This window comes from Crotalus tigris, unplaced genomic scaffold, assembly GCF_016545835.1.
Source record: "Crotalus tigris isolate CLP2741 ecotype Arizona unplaced genomic scaffold, ASM1654583v1 scf7180000018419.1029430, whole genome shotgun sequence".
Taxonomy (NCBI): domain Eukaryota; kingdom Metazoa; phylum Chordata; class Lepidosauria; order Squamata; family Viperidae; genus Crotalus; species Crotalus tigris.
In genome coordinates, this window is record NW_024096993.1 from 11,975 (window position 1) to 36,734 (window position 24,760).

Below are 24,760 nucleotides of genomic sequence, written 5' to 3' on the forward strand. Positions count from 1 at the left end.
GGAAGATCAGATCTCTAACAGAGAATGATTAGCATAGCACCTTCATTGTTTAGGGTGACACCATCATTGTTTAGGCTGACGCTGTTAAAAATAAAAGAATGTAGATTTGTGAAATTCCAGCACTGAAAAGGAAGAAATTCATCTAGTTCAACATCTGAATGAAAGAACTGCAAACAGAAAATACCTGTTTGGAGAATATTTATTTCATTAGATATTTTCTATCTCAAGCCACACTGAAGAAAACTTTGTTTGCACAGTTGTGTGAGCCACCATTTTTGCATCATCTTGGAGTTATTATACTATAAGTTAGATTCACATTCTGATCGGCTGGAACAAAAACTTGAGTTCATGGGCCCAGCGGAGAATTTAAACTCTGATTTTAACTGATGAAGATCTAGTGACTGCTGAACAGTCTCGGCCAGTTGAAGTCTCTAAGGTAAGCCAAGACCCTTGAAGACAAAGAAAATCTAGATGTATATGCATATAATACTGAATGTGTCTTATCAGAGTTTCTTTTTTAAAGTCCCTGTGGGTAGGGGAACCCAGTTTCCAGAAGGACTTAAGGATGTGATGAAATAAAATATAATTCTCCACTTTTTAGTAAGGATTCCCAATGTGAATTATTGAAAGAAAAAAATCTCCTATTTTTGCAAGTTTTATGGTTACATATACTGAGTCATTTGTTTGTCGGGATGTTAGTTGAGAAAGGAAAGATGTACTACGGCCCTGATGAAAATTGAATTCTGCTTCTAGAATTAAATATTTCTTAACAATTGACAGAATGGCATACCGTGATATTTACATAATGTTTACTTAGTTCATAAATGAAACATTACGCACTGGTAATTTGAAAGTAGAGATATTGGCCAGCACAAATGACAACGCTAGTTGGAAATGTATCAAGTCATCAGATAACAGTTTTGTAGTACTCTGGACAGCTCCAAAAAGCTAGATTAGAACTAGACCAGGGGTAGGCAACCTTGGTTCTTTTATGACTTGTGGACTTCAACTCCCAGAATTCCTGAGCCAGCTTGGCTCAGCTTGGAAACCTCTCCCTTTTCCCTCAGCATGGCTGGCTCAGGAATTCTGGGAGTTGAAGTCCACAAGTCATAAAAGAGCCAAAGTTGCCTACCCCTGGCCTAGACCCTACATGGTGATGCAAATAAAGAAGATTAAATATCCCATGTAATCTAGATAGCTCTTTAGAGGTCCAGTTAAGCTAGCCAAGAGTCAAAGATTGTGGAAACTATCATTTTTATAGGGTAACAGGTTGCCTATTCCTACTCTGCCGAGTATAGGTAATCCTCAACTTGCAACCACAACCAGGACTAGCAACTTCCATTGCTAAGTAAGCAATTTGTTAAATGAATCTGGTTTTCCCTACTGATTTTTGTTTGTTGGCTGGCAAGGTTGCAAATGGTGATCGTGTGACCCTGCTGCAACTGTCACAATAAATGCCAATTGCCAAGTAGCGGAATTTTGATCACATGGGGACACAGCAATGGTCATAAGTACGAGGACCAATCATAAATAATTGTTTTCCAGCAGCATTGTGACTTTGACTAAATGAATGGTCATAAGTCAAGAACTACCTGTATAGTGTAGGAGAGTGTGACATTCCCTTTGTGCCTATGTATAAATTAAACCAGTATCTATATCATCTATAGCAGACATATCAAACACAAGGCCTGGGGGCTGGATGCGGCCCGCAAAGTGGTTTCATGTGGCCCGCGAAGCCATCCTGGAAACAGTGAGGGAACGGCCCCCACTGCCAGGCTGGCCAGGAGCCAATGTACAATTTTGTGGTGGCCATTCAGTCTTAACTCCATAAGCCCTCCCCTCCGCATGACCTGAGAGGAGCAGTGAGGCTCCTCCAGTGGACCATGCCTTGGCACTTGCCCCGGTCCCACCCCCTTCTGCCAGAGACCCTCAGATCTGTCCCACTCCTGCCCAGGCCCCCACAGGCACCCTTGACGCGAACGATGTAGCGCTGGCCACGCTCACCCAGTAGGCCACACCCACTCCATCCACGCCCACCCAGTAGGCTGCACCCACCTTGGCCACACTTACCTGGCCCCCTGAGGGCAACTGCAATGCTGATGCGGCCCTCACTGAAATTGAGTTTGACACCCCTGATCTATAGTTATACATTTGTGTATGTGTATATGTATATGTATGTATGTATGTGTGTATGTATATGTATGTATGTATATATATATATGTATATGTATGTATGTGTATATATGTATATATATATGTGTGAGTTTGTGTGTGTGTGTGTGTGTATATATATATATATATATATATGTAAGTGTGTGTGTGTGTGTGTGTGTGTGTGTGTATTCTGAAATAAAGGAATGGAAGAATGGAGCAACCCAAATTTATTATGTTCAGGTTTTTTTTTTTAATTTTTAACTCTCATTTATGCCTGTCAGCACTGGCCAGAAAATATAAGAATTGTACTGTAAAACCTCTGAAAAGCATCAGTTTGCACTCCTGCCATAAACAATTGGGGGGCAAAACAGATGTGAGTTGAATTTGAAAACAGCTCTCTGATATGTCCCTAAAACAATTTCTACCCCTTCTTCCTTTCCTTCAGGCTTTACTTTTCTTTTCCATACATTTGTCCTTCCCTGCTTTATAGCCTCCTTCTCATGCATTGCCTGCCATCCTCCGTTCTTACAGAACTTGGTTTGTTCTCATTGGGTACTTTTATTGACTTTTGCTCTCTAATCTTTTGTTGCGGGTTTTCTTTGCCTCTCACCAACCCTTCCCTGTGAGTCTCGGTATCCTTTCACCACTTAAAGCTCCTGCTTTTATTCTGCCTTCTCTCCTTCTCCTCCTCCTCCCCCCACCTCACCAGCTTCTCACTAAACTCTGTTTCTCCCATTTCTTTTTAGTTATACTACCATTATGAATATTAATGACCTCCTGTAAGGGCTATTATTTATGGCAGAAAAGACTGTCCTTTGATCTGTGGCTTTTTCTCCAGTACGTTAGGATGTCTGCAACTACAGCTGGCAGATCTTTTATCTTTGCATAAGTCTCCTTCTCTTCTCTCATTTCCATCTTTTCTTTTTACACTGTAAGGTTTCATATACACAAACATATACAGAGAGAGAGAGAGAGAGAGAGATTCTTTATCAGGCAATCTTCCTAAGCATGGCACACATATGGTGATTTCAATCCTTCAGACTGTTTCTGCAGAATCCCTAAAGGCACAAAACTATTCAGGTAGTGATGGTGGTGTGTAATTTGTTTTGTACTCAAGAATTCCTGCCATGCCCATATGTATTTAGACCACAGGCAAAGCAAGTTGTCATAGAAACAAAGCATTTCATGAATAAATCAATCCATAACAAACTTGTAAACTTGAGAGGGACCACTGCATTTTAGCACGGAATCTTTTACCTCCATAAATTAATAATGTTTTATAGTGAGCCATACATGGCATTACCCTTCCTCGTTTGTTCTGTCTCGTTCTTTATTATTCTTTGTCCCTGTTCTAACTTTTTTTGCTTTCACATGCAGGAGATCAATCTGTCAAGTAAAACAATAAAATCGAAACTGGTCTGATCAAGCAGGGGCAAGATTTTTCCACCTCTCATTCATGGTGAGATTTTATGGGGAGGAATGTTTGGTCTGATGTTAAAAAACAGGATAAAAAAAAATTGGATTTACAACTGCTCCTTAGAGTTTCACCTGTCACAGTGCCCCCATAGCCACATGACAAAAATTTGGGCTGGCCCACATTTATGACCACCCCTCTTACCATCACCCCCCCCACTGACCCTTCTAGGTGACCTTCTTTATCATCTTTTTCACCTGAGAAGAAGGAGGAGTGCCAGGCAAGCCAGCGAGTGAGAACTATGGATGGGGACGTGGTGCTATAAGTGGGCGCTAGGGAACATAGGCTTGAGGCAATATGGGGCTTGCTGAGGCATGGGGCTTAATGCTTGTGCTGGGGTTTGCAGCTGGCCTGTGTGGGACTTGTTGTGGTGTGCTGTTTGAGGTGGTACTCCAGTTGGGTGCTGGGCCTGAAGCCCCATGCTCCCTAGTGCCAATCCACAGCACCTGCCCCCTGGCCCACAGCCCTCGCCTACTGGTCTGCTTGCCTGGGACTCCTTTCTCTTCCCATGTAGTGGTCACATGAGGTCCTCAACGACCCAAGTTGGTCCTAGAGTTACAATGACAACTGGCATTGGTGGCCTTTCAGTCACTAAGTGATGTAGCCAGATGATGTTGTGCTTTATAACCTCATCCCTTAATGATGAGACATCCCATCCCAATTGCTGTCATGAGTCAAGGACTGCCTGTATAAGGAATGGCCATTTTAAGGATTAAAACATGATTAGAGAGCACATTTTGGAGCACATTTTGGAGTTTTTCTCATCACAGATTCTACTGTGGTGTACTGGCCAGAATGCAATATTGCAGGTTAGCTCTGCCATCAGCCAGGAGTTTGATCCTGACTGGCTCAAGGCTGACTCACTCTCCAATCCTTCCGAAGTTGGTAAAATGAGGATCCAGATTGTTGGGAGTGATATGCCGACTCTGTAAACCGCTCAGAGAATGATGTACAGCATTATGGAGCGATATATAAATATAAGTGTTCTTGCTAATTGCTATATAGCTGTAGAAGAAAAAGTAAAAAAAAAGATTTCAAAGTTTTTGGTACATAGCTGAATATGTTTCCTTTTTTGTTTTTTGGGCAGGGGTCTCTAAAATCTTCAGCAGAACATAAAGTTTCAGATGATTCATCAACCCCAAACATTTATTATATGAAAATAATGTAATAAATACTAGTTCAACTAGTAGTACTATGAACAATAACAATACTACTAATAGAAGACCTTGGATAGTTCCATTGACACTTGTGGGTTGACATTTATCACTTTGGGGATATCACTGTTTTATCACTGTTTTAAGGGCACACAGTTGTATCAGTGATGACTTTTTTTGGACCATCTACAGTCCAACTGATGGACAAGTAAATGTTTTAGTATTGTACTAAAGTTCTCATAGGAGCACACAGTTCTTATCTCAATTATAAGGGGCTAGGCAGGTTGGGAGATTACTTTCACTTTTATGTTCAATCCTCTGTTGAGTAGTCTCTATCCTCTGGACTTCCCATATGTCAATTAAATTCCAAGAGGAAAAAACAATATGCAGGGACTTTCTCCATGAAAGTCTTCCAGGTAGGAACTATCGTCAGCCAAGAGAAAGGTGACAAAAGTGTTCACCCTTCCCTCCAGTCATGAGTGATCACAGCTACATCTTACTTGATTCCCCCCCCCCAAAAAAAAAATTAAGTAACATATTTGGGGGTTAAACCTACTTAGACTGACCAGTGGTTGGCTTGGTGTTGGTTCCAAGCCTTATTGCTGGACCAAAACAAAAGACAAAACTGTTGTAAATTCCAGGAGTTAGAGTTTGGCTGCATAGGTAGACATGATAGGTAAATTAGTACTTTTTAAGAAACAGAAGCTCCTACCAAAGATATCTCAAACATTATGTAATTAGACTAGGGGTGGAGAAGCTCTTGTAGTTGCTTTCACAAATGCAGGAACATTATTTTTAAAATAGTAATCATGGAATTTTTTTCTCTATCTCTCAGAATAAATCCATTTGAGTGATTGGAAAAGAAATAACTTTCATCAACTGATATTCCATGCTAAATAGTCTTCATTTTTTTAAACAGCCTCCACTACATGGTAATGTGTTGGGAGAGCACCATCAGAATCCATAAGCCCCCATGCTGGATGGGGAATTCTGAAAGCTGCTATCACAAATGGTGTAGGAGAAGAGCAGACAGACCCTGGGGGTGGAGTCAAGAGAGTAATCAGCCTAGAGTTGTTACATTCCCACAAACGGTCTAAGTCCAATCTTTCTTGAATTGATTCTTATCTAGTGCCAATTTAATGCTGTTTGTTAACTAGATTCTTGCATATAAGATGAGCAATAAATCATCTTAACCAGAATTTAATGCGTGGTCCCAATTCTTCACGCCTAACAATAATCTGGAAAACATCAGCATCTGGAAACATGAACTAAATCTATTCTAACAAACAAAGAGCTAAATGTAGGTTAGATCACACCTCTGTCTCACCTAAACATTTTTCTTTCTCTCCCTTTAAGGATGTGCTAGACCACAGGTCGGCAACCTGCGGCTCCGGAGCCGCATGCGGCTCTTTGAGCCCTCCCCTGTGGCTCCCAGCCTCCTCTGCCTTTGCAGAGAGAGAGAGAGAGAGAGAGAGAGAGAGAGACAGAGAGAGGCAATTGCGCTTCCCTGCTTCAATCTCTGTGTGTGTGTGTGTGTTGTGTGTGTGTGTGTGTGTGTGTGTGTGTGTGTGTGTGTGTGTGTAAAAGAGAGTGTACTCACATGTTCTCCGAGGAGCTGAAAAGCTTACTGGGCGGAGCCCTCCCTTTGCTGCATCTCTGCAGGAAGCAGGAAGGGCAGGAGAGAGCTAGCTAGCCCAGCTAGGCTGACTCAGGAATTCTGGGAGTTGAAGTCCATGAGTCATAAAAGAGACGAGGTTGCCTACCCCTGATCTTGTTGGACAACAGCTTGAAGCTGGCCAGGTGAGCAGCAGATAGGAGGGGGGGGGGAGAAAGAGAGAGAGAGAGAAAGAGAGGGAGGGAGAGAGAGGAGAGAGAGAGAGAAAGAAAGAGAGTGGGGGGAGAGGAGTGGTAGACCAAGGGCAGATAGAGAGGGAGGGAGAGAGAAAGAGAGAGAGACCCTTTTGACATCTAAAATGAAGATAACACTGCATATATCCTTTTTTTAACCTCTGTGTGTGTGTGTGTGTGTGTGTATACACATACATACATACATACATATACATATATACACACACACACACATATACACACACACAAATACCCCCCCACACACAAACACACACACCTATAATAAAGGTAAAAAAAGGATATATGCAGTGTTATCTTCATTTTAGATATCAAAAGGGTTTTGCGGCTCCCAGTGTTTTGTTTTTGGTGGGAAACGGGTCCAAGTGGCTCTTTAAGTGTTTTGGGTTGCCTACCCCTGTGCTAGACAAACTAATATAGGATTGTCCATCAATTTCCTGAAATCACTCAGGTAGCAGTGTTGAATAAAGCCAAGAAAGACCTGGAAAGCAGTGTTTGTTTTAAAAATAAAACCCCCGGCATATTCACCATTCTGAAATCATTTTTAGCCCTCCCCCACCCCCTTTTAGATCTAGGATGTAAATTATACCAATTGTAAGGAAGGATGAGCTGGAAATGCAATAACTGATGCCTCAAATCTCTTAGCTATTAAACAACCTTAAGTCCAAGGAATAACTTAATGAGCATCACTTGTTGCAAAATGCAAAATCTTCTTCTACACGCGCTGGTTAAGGTTGTCTTGATACAATTCCCACTTTTGGCTTCTTCCTCTTTTTTTCCGCTGCTGCTTGTCAGATTGCATTAAAACCAACATGTGTTCCTGGAAACATACATATTTTCCACCAGTAGCATTTTGTTCTCCTGCATAATTAACAGTGGCTGCTGACTAATCTCCCCCACAGCAAAATGTGCACCTCATCCAAGAAGGAATACATTCCCCCTGGGAATGCCAAATGCAAAGTTTAATTGCAGCATTAACGAGGTACGCACATTTCTTCTATAGCCCAGGATTTGGTGAACGTTGCCCTCCTCATCTGACTTTATTTTTATTTTGTTTTCATTTTTACAAAATAAAAGGACTGGAAGAGTTTTGGGAAGGAGAGGAATGCCATTTCTTGCAATCCAAGGAGGCTCATAAACAGAAGGTCTTCCATGGAATTTCCTTTTTGCCACCTGAAGAAATCCTGGTTTAAAAACAAATTTATTAAATAAAGTGGGTGGGAGTGGTTGGTGACAATCAGTTTTTGAATAAAAATGCATCTTTTTAAACATATATATGGAAAGGTTGCGCTGGAGAAACCCCATGTTTTTTATTTCACCAAAAGACTTTTCCCTGCGCCCTTCTGATACATCTCACAATCATTATAATATTATAGTGATGTGTTTGTGTACGTGTGTGTGTGTGTGTGCGCGCACACATACCTACACTCCCCTCCATAACTTGTGCCACACATTTGCATGCAAAGCCAGTTTTGGTCTACTGGTTAAAGCACCAGGCTAAAAGCCAGGTGACTGTGAGTTCTAGTGTCACCTTAGGCATGACATCCAGCTATGTGACTCTGGGCCAATCACTCTTTCAGCCAAACTCACCTCACAGGGTGGTTGTGTGTGTGGGGAAGGAGAAATAGGAGGAGGAAGAAGGAGTATTAGTTACTGTACGTTCACTGCCTCGAGTAATTTATAAAAATAATAAAAGTGGGATTTAAAAAAATCTAGAATAGGGATGGACATATTTGAAAAATAAAGGGCACAACACTCATTCAAAGTACCTTTTAAGGTAGAAGTTTGTCCTGGAGGATTTCAGCCTTTACACTCATATGTGATAGAAGTAAAGGAAAGGTCTTCAAAAATTTAACATTGAAAGAGAAATTTAAAATTGAATTTGCTGCAGTGGAAATTTACTGAGTGGAGAATCAGGAAAGGATAACATAAAGGCAGGTTGTAAGATAAATACATAGGCAAAAATTAGCTAGGTCTTAGAGTGGGAAAGGAAGAAGACAAGCTATAAAAACATCTGTAAGAGAAGATAACTAGCAAAACAGGAAAGAACCTATTTTTCTAAGAAGTCATAAAAAGGGGAGGTGGCAGAACTCAGGCAACTGAGCATGTGCAATTAGTTGATTAATATTAACTGACACACTTTGCATAAATTATCTGTTAATTTTAATGTACATGTGATATATGATTTAGTATGTGGCAGGAAATATGTAGAAGGCGGTTGGAAAGAGTGTAACCTCATAGTACCTCAGCCAATGGGGAAAGAGGAGGGATGTGGCGGCCGGGACAGGGCTGTATAAAGAAGGGAATATTTTGGCTTGGAACTTCGGAGAGAACCAAGCTTTGATAGCTTCTCTCCCCACTTATTGCAATAAATGAAACAAAAAGCCTTCACTGTGTCTTGGCTGGCTATTGGTCAGGTGAGCTTGCCTCTGGTCACAAAGGAAAGTAACCAGAAGCACATAACATATGGGAAACCATCAGAATGAAGCTTTCTAAGGAGGCCCAACCAAGGTACTTTTCAAAGTGACGGTCCCTGTGTAAACTTGATGAGGTGGCAGCACCCAACTGGAAAAATAGCAGGAGGCATGAGAAGTAGACCTTGCCTTCAAAAGGCTAACACACACATTTCTGCTCATAATCTCATCCACATCCCCCCATTTACTGGGGGGAGGAAGCAAAAAGAATCCCCCTCTCACACATTTCATGAGGATGGGGGCGGGGGAGGGGTGGAGCAGCAGTTTAATGGGGGAAAAAAGGAATATTGAGGGGTGGAAAGGCAAAACGCAAAAGAAATAAGCAAGCCATCTTCCCTTTTGGATTTTAGCTCAGGGTTCAGCTTCCCAAAGATTTTTTTTTTTTTTAAAGGCAATCAGGAAAAAGATAACGCTACATGGAAGCATGTTGTGTTTGCATTCACATCTGACATTAAGGGCTGAAAGGTGGAATTATAGCAAATACAAAAAGTGTTCAAACTTTAAATGGAATAGGCCAGACTTGAAGCAGCGGCTCAAAGCGCTAACGTTTTTTTGGCCATTAATTATTAATAGGCGCTAGCAGCTCGTTTAAAAGTTTTCCTCTAATGACAAGGCTGCTTACAAGATAAACATCATCTTTGGGCCGGTGCCTCAGAAAGGCATCTCTGTCTTTTCCGAGCCCCAAATGTCAAAGATCTAAAATAAAACAAACTAGAAGGAAACTGAGTACAATTAAAATTATTCTAAGATGGCGGCGTCTGGATCGGCTGTGGCTGCATTGGCTTTCAAAGGTGAAAAGTTATGGGAAGGATATTAAGGGATATAGGCCACATGAACAGGAAGGTTTTAACGTGTTTGAGCAATGTGGTGGAACTAAGGTAACATACAATATACGACTGACAATCTTTGCTGGCATGGTGAGTTTCTAGTTCAGCGGTTCTCAACCTGTGGGTCGGGACCCCATTTGGGGTCGAACGACCATTTCACGGGGGTCGCCAAACAACGCAGTCCGCCATTTTTTTCCCCTTTTCCTTAGCTGTGCTATTCCTTTTATTCTATTGGCTTTTGAAAGCCAATAGAATAGACTCTCTTGAATAGAGTCTAATTCTATTGGCTTTCAAAAGCCAATAGGAATTGTCCAGGCTGTCTCTGCCCTGCTGAGCCTGCCAAAATTCCCATTCTGCAAACGGTGCTACAAGTTGTCTGCAGCGAAGGCGAGCTGTCTGGAAGTTTCCACCCCTCCCTGCTGAGCAACTACTAAAAATGTAAGTAAAAGAGGGCCAGGGGTGGGAGATGGGAGGCCGGCAGGCACAGGGAGGGTTGTTGGCATGCGTGGGGCCCGGTGGGTGCCTTACCTCCCTTGGGCTGGGCCAGCTGGTGGCCCAGCCGGTGGTCGGCCTGCGCCGTCTCTCTGCCGCTTGCCAGCTACGCCTCAGCCGGTGCAGGGGGCAGCACCATGCATGTGCGGTGCTCCCAGGCAGGGAAAATCCTCGACTTATGACCGGTTGGGTAGTCCTCGAATTACGACCGGTTGGGTAATCCTCGACTTATGACCGGTTGGGGGTCACGGCATTAAAAAGGTTGAGAACCACTGTTCTAGTTGTTTCGGAACTGTTGGTGACACTGTTAAAAGTTGTTGGTGCTGTTTGAAATTATTCTGCCGGCAGCAAGATCTGACTGCTGGCCCAGCGACGGATTCTATTGCAAATAAAGGCTGTTTCCAAAGGAGGCAGAGGAGGAGAGGTTCCGGGGCTTATGGAGTGAAGGAACTGGATGAGGCTGTCGGCAGGCCCAGAGGATGGGAGAGAGGCTTTTGGAGGAGTTGGTGCCATCAATAGCATTCTCCAGGGGCGAAAAGGAGTGAGGCCTCTTTAAGGAAAAGGTGGAAGAGACAAGATCAGAAAAAGGAAAGGAGGCGAGGTTGTCATGCAGGAATACAAGCTAATTTGAGTGCTAATCCACATGGAGCTCCATTTCCATCTGCCCTGTTTGCCATAGTTCGCTCCCTAGAGACTAAAAGGGAAGATCTGTAACTTGAACTGGAGTGTATATCGGAGGTGGTGATCCTTTGAGAGTTGTATGCAATGAAATTTCATTTTAATGTATGCAGATTGGTGTACTTTCAAAGTGACAATAAAGTTGTTGTTGTTGTTGTTGTTGTTGTTATTATTATTATTATTATTATTATTATTATTATTATTATTTACAAAAGTCCAGCCAAATGATCACCCTGCCCACAAACCTGGGAAGCCTTTAAGATTATTGATAATTTTCCTGTTGTTGTGCCCTGAGCTTCTGAAAAAAAGATGTGGAGTGATCAAGCATTTGGAAGATCCCCAGACACGGCACTGTTCAACCTGTAACGTTGAAAACTTCCATCTTCTTCAACTTTGTGTCCTCCAGATGTGTTTAGTAACTTTCCAGACACATCTGGAGAGCACTAGACTGGGAAAAGATATTCTTGCACTATGCAGAGAATAGTAGAGAGTTGGATCACTGCAAAGGAAGCCTACTCATTCAAGGATCCATAAATATTGTACTCAAATTATTTCACTAGGCCCCACTAAAGTCAAATGTAAGCCTGAATATCTCATTGTAGCCTAGTCAAAATGTAAGATTACTAATCCTTCAGTGAGGCATTGACAACCCCCCCTATCTTCATGCAGAAGCAAGGACATACTACCATAGGAAGACGAATTTTGTTAAAGTACTCAAAAATCCTCTTTGTGACAAACTTCCAGAATCATAACACCACAACTGTGCGCGTGAAGACTATTTAGCCTTCCCAAGTATACGTTGTTCTGTATTATTGTTTTGTGGTTAATTGAGAAGGAAAAGGCCATAGCGGCCTCCATGATGTGCAGCATCCATATTATGACAGCATCCCTGGTGGATCATACCTTTTTGTCTAAAATGTATCTTTGAGATTCCTTTCTCTCTCTGTTCACCCAATACTTGAAGCGAAAGCAAATGGAAGCTTTTCAGAGCCTTCCCATTAAATTATACTATTCTGATTTGTCTTAGTGATTCTTTTTTCAATCTGAATCCTCCAGATTATGAACCTTCTTTCTTAACTATCTCTGCTTAAGCCTGAGATCTTTAACGAACTCTGAAATGTGTGGAGTTGTCAATGGTCTCTCTGCTTGGTTGTTTGCTGGCAGATAATTCATTATGCAACAAGGTAAAATTATGATGATTATTACCTGGTTGGGTAATGAATTGTCTGCAAGCAAACTATCAAATTCAGAGACCACCACCAACTCCACATACAACCCTGAGCTACAAGTATTCTGCAGGATCCAATGTGGGACCAGAGAATTTGTCTTTCGAGGTTTCAGAGTCATGCTGGAACTTCTCTCTAGCAGTGTGTGCTGTTCTCTGTGTGGTATGTTGTGTGCCTGTGTGTCTGTTGTATGTGGCTTTCCAGACGTTGATTGGGATGTTGATGGCTGGCTATTAAGTCATTGGCTGTCCTTTGCTTGTGCTGCCCAGCCCTCGACTTCGAAGTATTTGATAAGCTGGTAGTAAACCAGCACTCCTGTTGGCAGGTATTCTCTACAGGTATTCCCTCCCACTGAGGTGTGAAATATTTTCATGCTTCTCAAAAGCACTGTTCTTTCTGTGCCTGCGATGTTAAGCAGACATGGTCTTTCATATCCACTTTGTAGATTGCACTAATCCACATAGAAGATGTGCAAGAACAGGAAGCCAGAGAAGTTTAACTCTAGTGGCAAGGCACTACTTATTGTACATCCTTCTCTTGCTTTCTTCACTATACTAGCTGGGTGGCTGGGCTTCTTGTATCCCAGAGAGACAATTTGTATGCAGAAGAGCTTTCTTTCTCACCAGGGAGGTTCCTTCCCTCATGAGAGCTCATAGCTAGAATACATCTGGATTCATTAGCCTTGGATAGTAAGGGGCAAGATATTTTTGTTCCATAGTTAAAATTAGAGAGAGCTGAGTTCTTTTCTGTTAGAACTGTTTCGAAGGGATTGCCATCAGGATAAGGAGTTCAATATAGTGTCAAGTCCACTGCTGTGACTGAGCAGTTCCTTTGCTTAAGTGAAATTCTACCCCTCAGTATTTCTGCCTCAGGGAGTATATATCAGTGGTGGCGAACCTATGGCATGGGTGCCAGAGGCGGCACTCAGAGCCCTCTCTGTGGGCACGTGCACCGTTGCCCCAGTCCTAGGTTTTCAGCTGGGTTTTATAAAACCTTTTCACTTTAGGACTCTGCCGCCATGTACAAAAAAAAAAAAAAAAGGTTTAATCAATCAGTCAATTTCAATTTCTCGTGGGAAAAAAAGATCTTGCAAAGTTGGAATTGATTGATTGAACTTTTTAGTCCCACCCAGTCTGCCATTACCACTGCAGCCATGCCCACCCAATGGGCCACACCCAGTCAATGGGCCACACCCACTTGGCACTCAACAATGCATAAGTGGGTTTTGGGTTGCAGTTTGGGCACTCGGTCTCTAAAAGGTTCGCCATCACTGGACTATATACTAATACAAACAGTAAGTTAAAACAGTAAGCAACAGCAGTTTTACACACAAACACACACACACACACAAATATCTGGTAACTAAAAAATACAGACAAATAAAAATATGCATGATCAGTCTGTAGGAAAGTTCCTCCCCCTCCCCAGGATAAAATATTCTTTATTCTTAATATTAAAAAGAGGCGGAATATTATATTTCCCATAAAGGAGAAGAGGAGAAATATCTTCTTAAAGGCAGAAAGCAGTCCTAGTCTTCCTGCCATAGGAAAACAACCTCAAGCAGAAGCCTGAAGAGGCTAGTCCAGGGGTAGGCAACCTTGGCTCTTTTATGACTCGTGGACTTCAACTCCCAGAATTCCTGAGCCAGCCATGCTGAGGGGAAAGGGAGAGGTTTCCAAGCTGAGCCATGCTGGCTCAGGAATTCTGAGAGTTGAAGTCCATGAGTCATAAAAGAGCCAAGGTTGCCTACCCCTGGGCTAGTCTTTGGGAATGGATTTTTTGTATCCATTCAGAAAGCTGGGCCACTCTATTCATAAACAAAGAGCAGCCAAAGAATGTATAAAAGCCCATCTACTCTCAACCCCATTTTGTCACCCACCCCAGAAACTTGCTGCTATCACTGTAGTCTCTGGCTACCAAATAAACAGAGATGTCCTTTCCAAAATGCATCCTGCCTACAGATCATTTTTCCAGCATCTTTCTCCTGGCTTGGAACCGGACCAGATTTTACTGCCAACAAATCCAAATCTGGGTCCCTGTCTAGTTATGAGGCTCACTGGATGATCTTAGGGGAATATCCCTCTCTAAAGCTAACTTACTTAATGTTTGTTAGCTTTAATGCTCTGGGTGCATATGTGAGCCTTGCTGCAAGTTGGACATGAGCAATGATTAGCAATGAACAATGACGCATGTTTTGTGACTCTGAGAGAAAAGATGTGTTTACAGAAAACATTGCCAGAGACCAACAAAGCCTAGCAATCGAGTTAACTGCTTTCTTTTTTTTTTTTTTTATTGAAATTTTTCAAAAATTTTACAAATAAACATCCCCCCCCCTCCCAAACCACCCCACCCTCCCCTCCCCGACTTCCCAGAACTGAATATAGGATTATTTAACAAATTTTAAAAAATAACGTTTACAATTTATAAGATAATTAATAAAAATAATAAAGGTCATAATAATAATATATATAATAATATATATAATAATAATATGCATAACATAAGCTTTAAAATGAATAATATATACTAAAAAAGAAAGAAAAAAAAGAAAAAAAAGGAAAAGAAAAGAGAGAGAGAAAGAAAAAAGAAAAAAGTAGACGAAAAATAAAACATATATATAAAAAAAATATATATAAGTAATAATACGTAAAGAAAAAAAAGAAGAAAGAAAGAAGGAAAAAACAATCATTACAAGTTATAAAAAAGCTAAATGGTATTTTTCCATATCCAAATTATATTGTATGAAATTTATCCATTTTTCCCATACTGCAAAAAATTTCTCTTGAGATTGCTCCTTTAAAAAAGCCGAAATCTTTGCCATTTCTGCCAGATACGAAACTTTGTGAAACCACTCTTGCAAAGTAGGCAAGGATTCCTTCTTCCAATATTGCCCTATTAACAGCCTAGCGGCTGTAATCAAATTTAACATCAATATAACCTCCTTAGCATCACAATCAGTAACAATACCTAGTAAAAATAATTGCGGAGTAAATTTTACCCTCCGTTTAAAAATTCTTTGGATATTCCACCATATCTTAATCCAAAAAGCTTTTATATGCTTACACGTCCACCAAGTATGATAATAAGTAGCATCCAAATGTCCACATCTCCAGCATTTCGGCTGCAGATTAGGGTACATAATAGACATTTTCTTTGGATCAAGGTGCCATCTATAAAACATCTTATAAAAATTCTCTCTTAAATTTTGCGCTTGTGTGAATTTAACATTTCTTATCCAAATAAGTTCCCAGGTATCCATTGAAATCGTTTCACCAATATTCTGTGCCCATTTAATCATACAATCTTTAACTAATTCAGGTTCTGAGTCCAATTCCACTAAAACCCCATAAACTCTCTTAATATGGGTTGGCCTTTGATCTCTTACTTGTTTTAAAAGAGCTTCATCTTCTCTAAGCCAGCCCATTTTACAATCCATCTTCCATCTGTCCACTATTTGTCTGTATTGGAACCATGAATAAGTTAAATTTTCATGCGTTAATTCTTCCAAAGATTTTAACTGCCAATCTTGGCCATCCCATCTAAGTAACTGTGCATAAGAGACCATATCCATATTAACCCCTTTCCTTATGCCTTCTATGGCATGCCGAGGTATAGCCCATAATGGTATTTTGAAGTCACTTTTATAATACTTTCTCCACACTCTAAGCAAAGAGATTCTTATAATATGAGACTTAAAAACCCAATCCACTTTTTTATTAAATATTAAATAGGCATGCCATCCAAAAAGTAAGTCCCAACCTTCCAAATGAAGTATTTCTGTATTTGTTAAATTCACCCAGTCGCTGATCAATGTTAATACTACAGCATCATAATACAATTTCATATTTGGTACCTTGAGTCCTCCTCTCTCACGAAAATCTTGCATTATTTTAAGTTTCACCCTTGGTTTTTTCCCTGCCCAAACAAATTTATTAATACCTTTTTGCCATTCATCTAAATTACGTTCATTCTTTAAAATAGGTAACATTTGAAACAAAAAAATAAACTTTGGCAGGACATTCATTTTAATAACTGCAATTCTACCCATAAGGGATAACTGTAGATTGTTCCAGTTTTTTAAATCCTTCTGTACCTCCATCCACAGCTTTTCATAATTATTTTTATACAGTTTTGCATTAGAAGCAGATAATGTGACCCCCAAGAGTTAACTGCTTTCTAACAGAAGAAAAGGCCTCCATAGATTTTACTGGACAAGGAAGGCAAAAGGACGTGATCATCTCAGATTAGTGGTGTCCTAGACAAGGACAGAGTGATTGAGAAAAAAAGGAAACAGAGTGAATCCTTAACTTCACCCTTTGGCCTCCCCTTGTGATAAGTGGCTCATGAGGAGCTCAAGAGAGACTGCCATTGGACTGGAGTTCTGGTACTGTATTTAAAAGTATTGGTAAGAAAAAGTAAGTAAAAGTGGGATGAGGTCTCTGCCTTGACAGATTTGGAAAGAGGTTGCTATATTAATTAAATAACTAAACTTTTTCTTGCTACTGCTGCTAGTGCTATTTTCAAAACAGCAACATTATCATCAGTGACTACAATCAACCAGTGGAACAACCTGCCTCCAGAAGCAGTGAATGTGCCAACACTGGAAGTTTTTAAGAAGAAACTGGACAGCCATTTGTCTGAAATGGTATAGGGTTTCCTGCCTGAGCAGGAGGTTGGACTAGATTACCTCCAAAGTCCCTTCTAATTTTATTATTATTATTATTATTATTATTATTATTATTATTATTATTATTATTATCATCATCATCATCGTCATCATCATCTCCAAAGTCCCTTTCAACTCTGATATTCTACTCTACTATTATTATCGTACATTAATTGCTTATTATTCTTAAGGAATGCAGTTGGTTTGACTTTATGGATGGGACAACCATTTATCCTTTAAAACAGGAATAGATAGGTGATGGGAGTAGCATTTTGTATTCACACAATGCTGTGAAGAGTTACTTCCAGTTCAGCCCAGAATTCACTTTTCTCTTATTCCAGGGCTTTGCTACAGTTTCTAAGTACCCCTTGCTTCAAAATAATGACAAACTGCACTGCCAGTTTTCAGCAGTAATGAATGGGAAATATCTCAAAAATCTCAAAACTCACAGGAAAAAAATGTGGTTTAGGGACTGGCCTCCCTTTGTGATGGCCAATAACAAAAGCCTCAGCCAATTGCAGAGGCATCTGATCAGCTTCCCAACCTTCTATCTTACAAGAATATGTTGAATTACAGCTTCCAGAATTGTAGTCATTTCTGCAAATCAATAATTAACCACTTTCACTTTTTTAGTTGTATAAATTTTGACTTTTCTGTATTACTGCTGATACCTGGCCCCAGGATGAAGAATAGAATATATTGACAAAATACATCTTTTCACTTATTCTCATCTGCTCCTGGGGAGCACTTCTTAATTTGAAATGAATCCTCCTTTTTTTAATCAGTACATGAAATTTACATATTTCCTATCAGCAAATCTTCCTGACATTAGTCAGGAAGCCTCAGCCAATCATGGTTAAATGCCAAGAAGAGGTCTCTGATTCAAATCTTTATGTGTGTCATTCATATGTTACATTTTGAGGAATGCACTTAAAATCTCTAAGGTGTTTAGCTTTAAAAATATAAGGTATGAAGTTGTTTTTTGGCTGAATTTGAAAGGGGAACACACCCCATGGTGTTTCCCTGTAGTTTAAGAACCAGAAGATATGCTTTCCTAGATTGTAGTTAATTTATTGTAAAGAATATTTTCAGTACTGAAAGTATTCTTTACAATAGGTTGGTATTTAAGTGAATGCTTTTATTCAACACTATGTACTTTAAAAAAAAGAGTGATTTGTCAAAGTAAGAATGAGAGAATATTTGGTTTGCTACCTAAATGGTTGTTTTAGAGGTGCTAGTTATGTATTTTAGACAGAAGAAAGATAATAACTGACCTTCGGGTCTGAATTTGTCCTCGACATCTTCAGAGTCATTTCAGATAATGGAATCACTTCAGTGTATTTACTGTGGCAGCTTATTTTATTGAAATAAAAAACCCCAAGTATGAATTTTCACTTGCTGGCTTGCCTGGCTGGCTGCCTGAAAAACAGGCAAGGTTTTGGGCAAATAGAAATAATTGTTTACTAAAATTGTAATTTGCAATGGCGACTAAAATAAAAATAACCTAGTGGTAAGCCTGTCATTTATATTTACCCTAAAAAATTGGCACACAATAAATTATCTCACTGATGGATTATCCCAAATTTAGAGTTATGTCAAGAATGTTATATTAAGAAACCAGATTTGCATCCAGAAGTATGCATGGTGAGCATTTATGAGTGGGTTTCCACTCCTGCTTTTTGCCGTGGACCAACCTTGTATGAAAAGTTAGACTAAGAAAGATAGCCAGGCATAAATAGACAAATGTGAAGATGATTTCAAAAGATCATCATCATCATCATCATTATCATCCAGAAATCTTCTGGGTTGATATTTGTTCATAAAGGCAGTTTTAGCCAGATTGGATAATACCAGTTTTAATGGAGTGGTTGTATCCTAATCAAGGTTCATTTTATTTATATTACAGCATAGGAATAACATTAGATGAAAGTTTATTTTTTACTTATTTGTTTATTAGATTTTTACCCTATGTTTATTACTTTATAGATAGCTCAAGGCAGTGAACATGCATAATACTCTTTCCTTCTCCTCTTTTCTCCACAACCTCTCTGTGAGCTGAGCAGGGCTGAGAGACAGTGACTGGTCCAAAGTCACCCAGCTGGCTTTCATGCCTATGCAGAACTAGAACTCAGAATCAAAGTCACCCAGCCAGCTTTCATGCCTAAGGTAGGACTAGAACTCAACAGTCTCCTGGCTATTTGGCTAAAGCCATCCAACTGGCTTTTGTGCCTAAGATAGGACTAGAAATCACAGTCTCTGGTTTCTAAGCCAGAGCTTTAATCACTACACCAAGTCAGCTCTAATGACTGACCTACTATTCAGTAGTGGATTCTAAGTCACCCTGCTTCTGAGAATCTACTTCTTGTCTTCATTATGCCCCCACCCCTTGGTACCATTGTTTAGGTCTATTTGGAGATAGCCTCAGTAGTGCTACAGAAGAAGAAGGAGAAGGAGAAGAAGAAGAAATAACTACCATCAAAGAAGCAGTGGAGAAGCAGAAAACAATTTTAACAAGATTAAGATGGGCTGGAGGCCCAAACTGACCATTCTGAAGCTCCATGCAGCTAGAACCTCTTTTGCTGTGCTGCATAAGATGTGACAAATGGATTACAAAGTATATCTGTACATAATAAAGACCATTTGAGAAAAGCCTTATCTCTCTGCCTGTACTGTGGTACGCCTGGATAAAAATTTAATAATCCAGAGGAGCCAAAGTAGTTCGGTAAATTAAGACTGCATAAATACCTGTAAAAATTTGACAAGCATTATAACTCAAAGCCTATTGGAACAGATGTCTGCAAAAGCTCAGAGTCAAAAAAGACATTCGTAGCCTTACAAGCACAAAGAAGATTTAATGAGGCTAACAGAGAGCTGCTAAATGAGATCCCAGCCAGATCCCTTGATCATAGGTTACTTAGGAGGTTCGAGCAAAAGAAAGGTTCTTTTCCCCCTTCAATTGGTAAAAATATTCTTCTCAACCCTAATGTAATACTGGAATTGTCTTATTGTTGCTACGAATTTAATGTGTGGAGCGTGTTTTGGGACTCTGGCATTGGAGGTGAGTGTTACCACATTTGCCACGTGATTCTAAAACTTGAGAAATAGTATTTCTTCACTACCATCTCCCGAGGCAGTTACGTCTTTCCTAAACTGATGGGTTTTTTTAAAATTGTTTCTTGTAAGCACAAACTCTTATCTGATAGATTCTTACCATAGCTGATTCGTTTTTCTGATAACAATCAGCCTGCTCAAGATACTCTCCTCGGTGTGAAGATAATATTGCAGTTTCTTCACTAAATGGCCCTCAAATTAATTACATAGATCTGAGCAGACTCAAACGATTTCCGCAGACAACAGCTTCCTTGTTGACTTTTCTTTTTTATATCTATAATAATTTGTATTGAACTTTAAAAATGCAAAGATAAGAAAGCTAATACAAACTGAGAAGAATATAAAAGGTGAAAAGGAAGGAGTGTGCATCTCAGCTGCATGAGTTGCATTGGATACCTGTTTTCTTCTGGGTCCAGTTCAAAGTGTTAGTTATGACTTTTAAAGCTCTTCGTTGCATGGGGCCAAAACTATCCGAGAAACCACCCCTCCCACTTACATTGGACCTGTCCACCTGGTCCGGCAGGAGGAGCATGTGGCAGATTCGGTCGATTTGAGAAATTCAATGGATGGTACCACTTATGGTGGACATGCGATAAAGCAAAAAAATATTGGAGGAGTATTCCTATTTTAATACAGAAAAGGCTTAAAGAAAACATAAAGATGAAACCAGAAACTTTCCATTTGGGCTTAATGGAAAAATAGTAAAAGTTTAGTCTGGCAAGATTCTGTCTACTGGTGTGAGGAAAAAAAAGAACTGAACTTTGGCTGGATTATTCTATGACATTCTTGGTCTGGGCCTTACAGATTCACTTAACAAACAAAGCTAAAAAGGTCACAAAATAGGGCATGACTTGCTTAACAACTAGTCCAAAGTGTGACTGCAAGCCAAGGACTATCTATAGTCCATTCAATTCCCACTTTTTACCTGCAATGCAATGGCCATAAAACCACAAATAAAACCTTTTAATAATGAGCTATAAGAAAAAAATATATAATAAATACCTGATTCTCTCCTAAAAACTTCTAACATCTTTCAGATACAAGTGACATCTAAATGACACATTCCACATAATTTAGAGACTTAGGGGTCTGTTTCTTAACAATAATTTTAAAGGAACTAGGTTTTTTTTTTTTTTGCTTCAAAACATTTGATTGATGCTTGCTGTTCTGATAAGATTGTCTACTCCAAGGGCCTTTGGAATGGGATATATTTCTTCCCTCTCTTAAAAAAGAAGCAGTGGAGGCCCTCCTCCCTAGAACTATTTGTTGGAGTTTGTTGGAATTTGATCAATTCCTCAATTATTTCAATGTGAGAGGCCAGCATGTTCAGTGCATAAGGTTTTTTGAACTGGAAAAGAAGGTCTGAGTTATTTTTGTTGAAAATTCTCAGTCAAGACAGCATTGTGACTTTGAATGTGAGAACAGCTGAACATATTTTCAGTGCCTGCTTGTAAATATTCCCTCTTTCTACTCCTCTATTATTATGCTCAAGGATGGCTCAGATTAACAATGGACGCTAAGTAGGAACTCTGTCAAATCACTAATATTAAAATTTTCATGGAAGGTTCTGTGAAATTATTTTGAGCTGCTCCTTTTTAAATCATCATTGGCACCTTAATTAGGTTCTCTGTTGGGAGCTCAAAAATTTGGGTTTTTCCCCTCTCCTTTTTATTTTCACATAAATTTGTGAGATTTGTTAAATGGAGAGATGGCCACACAAACATCTAGCAAGAGCATCACCTGAGTGTAGATGTGAGCCTATTTTCCCCATCCAATTCTTAGCAATCTAGCTGGTTCAGTTCCATCCGACTTTCTTTGCTGGTGTCACAAGGAAACAATGAAAAAACAAGCAACTATTAATCAGTCCTAGGATGCATCAACAGAGGGATAGCATTCAGATCACTAGTGCTCTATACCAGGGGTTCCCAATCTGTGGGCCACGGCCCACACACCGGGCCATGAAACAGGCTGGTCAGTATGCACACAGTGCACTGGCCAGTGCATGCACTCACCCCACTCATGCTAGCACTGCCACCACTATGAAATGGGGCACCGTGTGACAAAAATGGGGCACCACATGGCAAAACCAGGGTAGTGCTAGCAAGTGTTACAGGGGTGCTAGCACCGTCCCATTTGCATCATGCATGCTCACAGCCCCATTTGTGTTCGCATGCACACATAAAATGCTTCCCCCTCCCTTTACCTCCAGTCTGCCAATCGAGAAGGGTTGGAGACCTCTGCTCTATACTGCATTAATGAAGCCACACTTGAAATACTGCATCCAGTTCTGGTTGTGATGATACAAAACAGATGCTGAGGCAAAAGAAAGAGTGCAGAAAAAAGAGAAAGCCTAAGAACTATAGAAATTGATATGGGCCTTGCAATTTCTCTGATGTGCTCCTCTCTCCCCAGTCCTTGCAAAAAAAATTTATTTTTCTATTTTATTCACAGGGTGATTGAAATTTTCTTTTGGATTTTTCTTGTTAACGTTTCTAAGCTTATTTTATTTACATGCACTGACTACCATGTGTACGTTAGCATACTTACAGTATGTGCTGATAAGAACAGGTGTCCAATCAGTTGGGGGTTTTAAATTAAATGCTGTGTTTAAATCTGCCTCAAAGTTTGTCTCAAATGTTTTTTTTCCTCCAGCAAAATAAAATAAAAAAAGATTCTATTTTTCTGCTTTATTCCCAAGTGTGCTTGAGAATTTGTTCTTTTAATGGCACGATTGGACTTTCGTTGTTTGAGAAGACGAGGAGCGCTAGTTTTCTTGTTGTTCCATATTTTCTCATTTTAAGGACTGCTTCCCTGATAGACCACAGTCACCAATCTGAAAAAAGGCCCCTGGGAGGAATTTCTTATTCACAAGTTTTATTCATCAGAATTTCACCCCTTCTTTAAAAGAAATTGCAAAAAGATGGAAAGAGAACAGAGAGAAAAAAAATATAGGGACATTTATTAATTTTTTGAGGAAATCTACAAGCCTTACTTGGAACAAGGTTGTTGTATCAGCAATCCATTTCTCAGAAAAATCTAAATGTCTGGGTTTTACTGAATGGTACACTACCTCTGATATTGGAAGACCTGCAAAGTTAATGTGCCATTTCAATTCCTTGTACTCTGATATCTCAGATACTTGATGTTGTGGAAATGCTTGGTTAAATTTTGCCTACCACTTAACAGTATATTAAAGGTGTTTTGCTTACTTACCCAGTATTTGCATATTCAGCGTGCTAAGAAATCACTGGGTGAAGCTCAACTCTTATTAGCCAGGAGTGTTTTCTCATTTTAAGAGTGGGAGTTTAGCATCATCAACATTTTAGCATTCATAAAGACTTCCGAGTGTTCACAACATGTCATGGATATTGACATTAATATTGATACTGAGATACAGACACAGACACAGTTCAAAAGAGAGCTAACTGGTGTCATTTAAGAAACTTTGGAGGAGGGGGAGTTTGATTATTTTGTACAGAAATCAAGTTGACACAAAGTTTTTGCTGTCACAAAGTAAAATGGGGCAGGTTTCCAATGCTGTGTACATAAATATTGAATTAAGTCCTAATGAATTCAGTGGTTACTAAGTATGGATTTGCACTAACAATCAAATAAAATCTGCAGGTCTGTGAAAGCTGCATAACATTAAAAAAAGGAAACCGGTGTAGGTTAAAAATCTAAGGAAATTACAAGACATTTGTAATTTGTAAGTGTTCCTCCTTGGGGGGAACATTTGGTAACTAGAGTGCAGAAATAAATATTTTATGTTAATCGTGTTTAATTAATGCTTAAACAAGTTTTAGTTTAATTTATTGGTTAGCTGCTATATCTTAGAAAGTAAACTAACCAACAAATCTCCTGATGGTAATCTTTACATAGGGAAAAAGAGATATTTCAGTCCTAAGAAATAAAATAGGAATTTCAACCCCTTTGTATATTTTGTCTTTGACTAAGCAAAACAGGAAGAAAAAGGCTGACATCCCAAAGTAACAAGACAGAGGGAAAATGTGGGGAGTGACGGTACAATAATTAAAGTTCATTTTTTTTAAAAAAAAATGTAATGGAAGAGCGTTTTATCTCCAGCAATTGGGCAATTTCCCCTTCTCTCTTATTATTTAAATCAGCTTTGAGTCTCAGCTTTTCCAGGAGTATTGGAGATACCTGTCCAGCTTTCAGGAAGTCTTTGTTTGGGTTATGTACATCTAATGTACAAAAGCTACAAAAGAGCCATGGAAAGATACATGCTCGGCATTACAAGACAAGATGGAAAGACCTGCACGTGGATTAGAACTTGGCTTTTCAACCTTTTCACTGATTGTACTACTTTTAGGATATGGAAATATTTGAGTACCACCTAGCAAGGTGTTAAAAACTTGATGACAAAAAAAAGGAAAAAAGTGATAAAGTACAGGTAGTCCTTGACTTAATGACTGTTCAAAGTTACAATGGCACTGAAGTGACTTATAACCATTTTTCACACTTATGACCATTGCACCATCCCTGGGATCATGTGATTTACATTTGCATGCTTGGCAACTGATTCATATTTATGATGGTCACAGTGTCCCAGCGTCATGTCATCCCCTTTTGCAACCTTTAGACAAGCAAAGTCAATGGCAGGGCTGCTGGTGGCCGAGT

At 39.7% G+C, this 24,760-nt stretch overlaps 1 long non-coding RNA gene across 1 annotated transcript; it reads left to right on the top strand.

Annotated features, from left to right (window-relative positions):
- The first annotated feature begins 300 nt into the window (after nt 1–300).
- On the top strand, nt 301–5,808 carry LOC120312053. Its single transcript, XR_005557779.1, has 3 exons — nt 301–436; nt 3,532–3,613; nt 5,702–5,808. It is a non-coding gene; the product is annotated as an uncharacterized LOC120312053 (long non-coding RNA).
- Nucleotides 5,809–24,760: the final 18,952 nt, after the last annotated feature.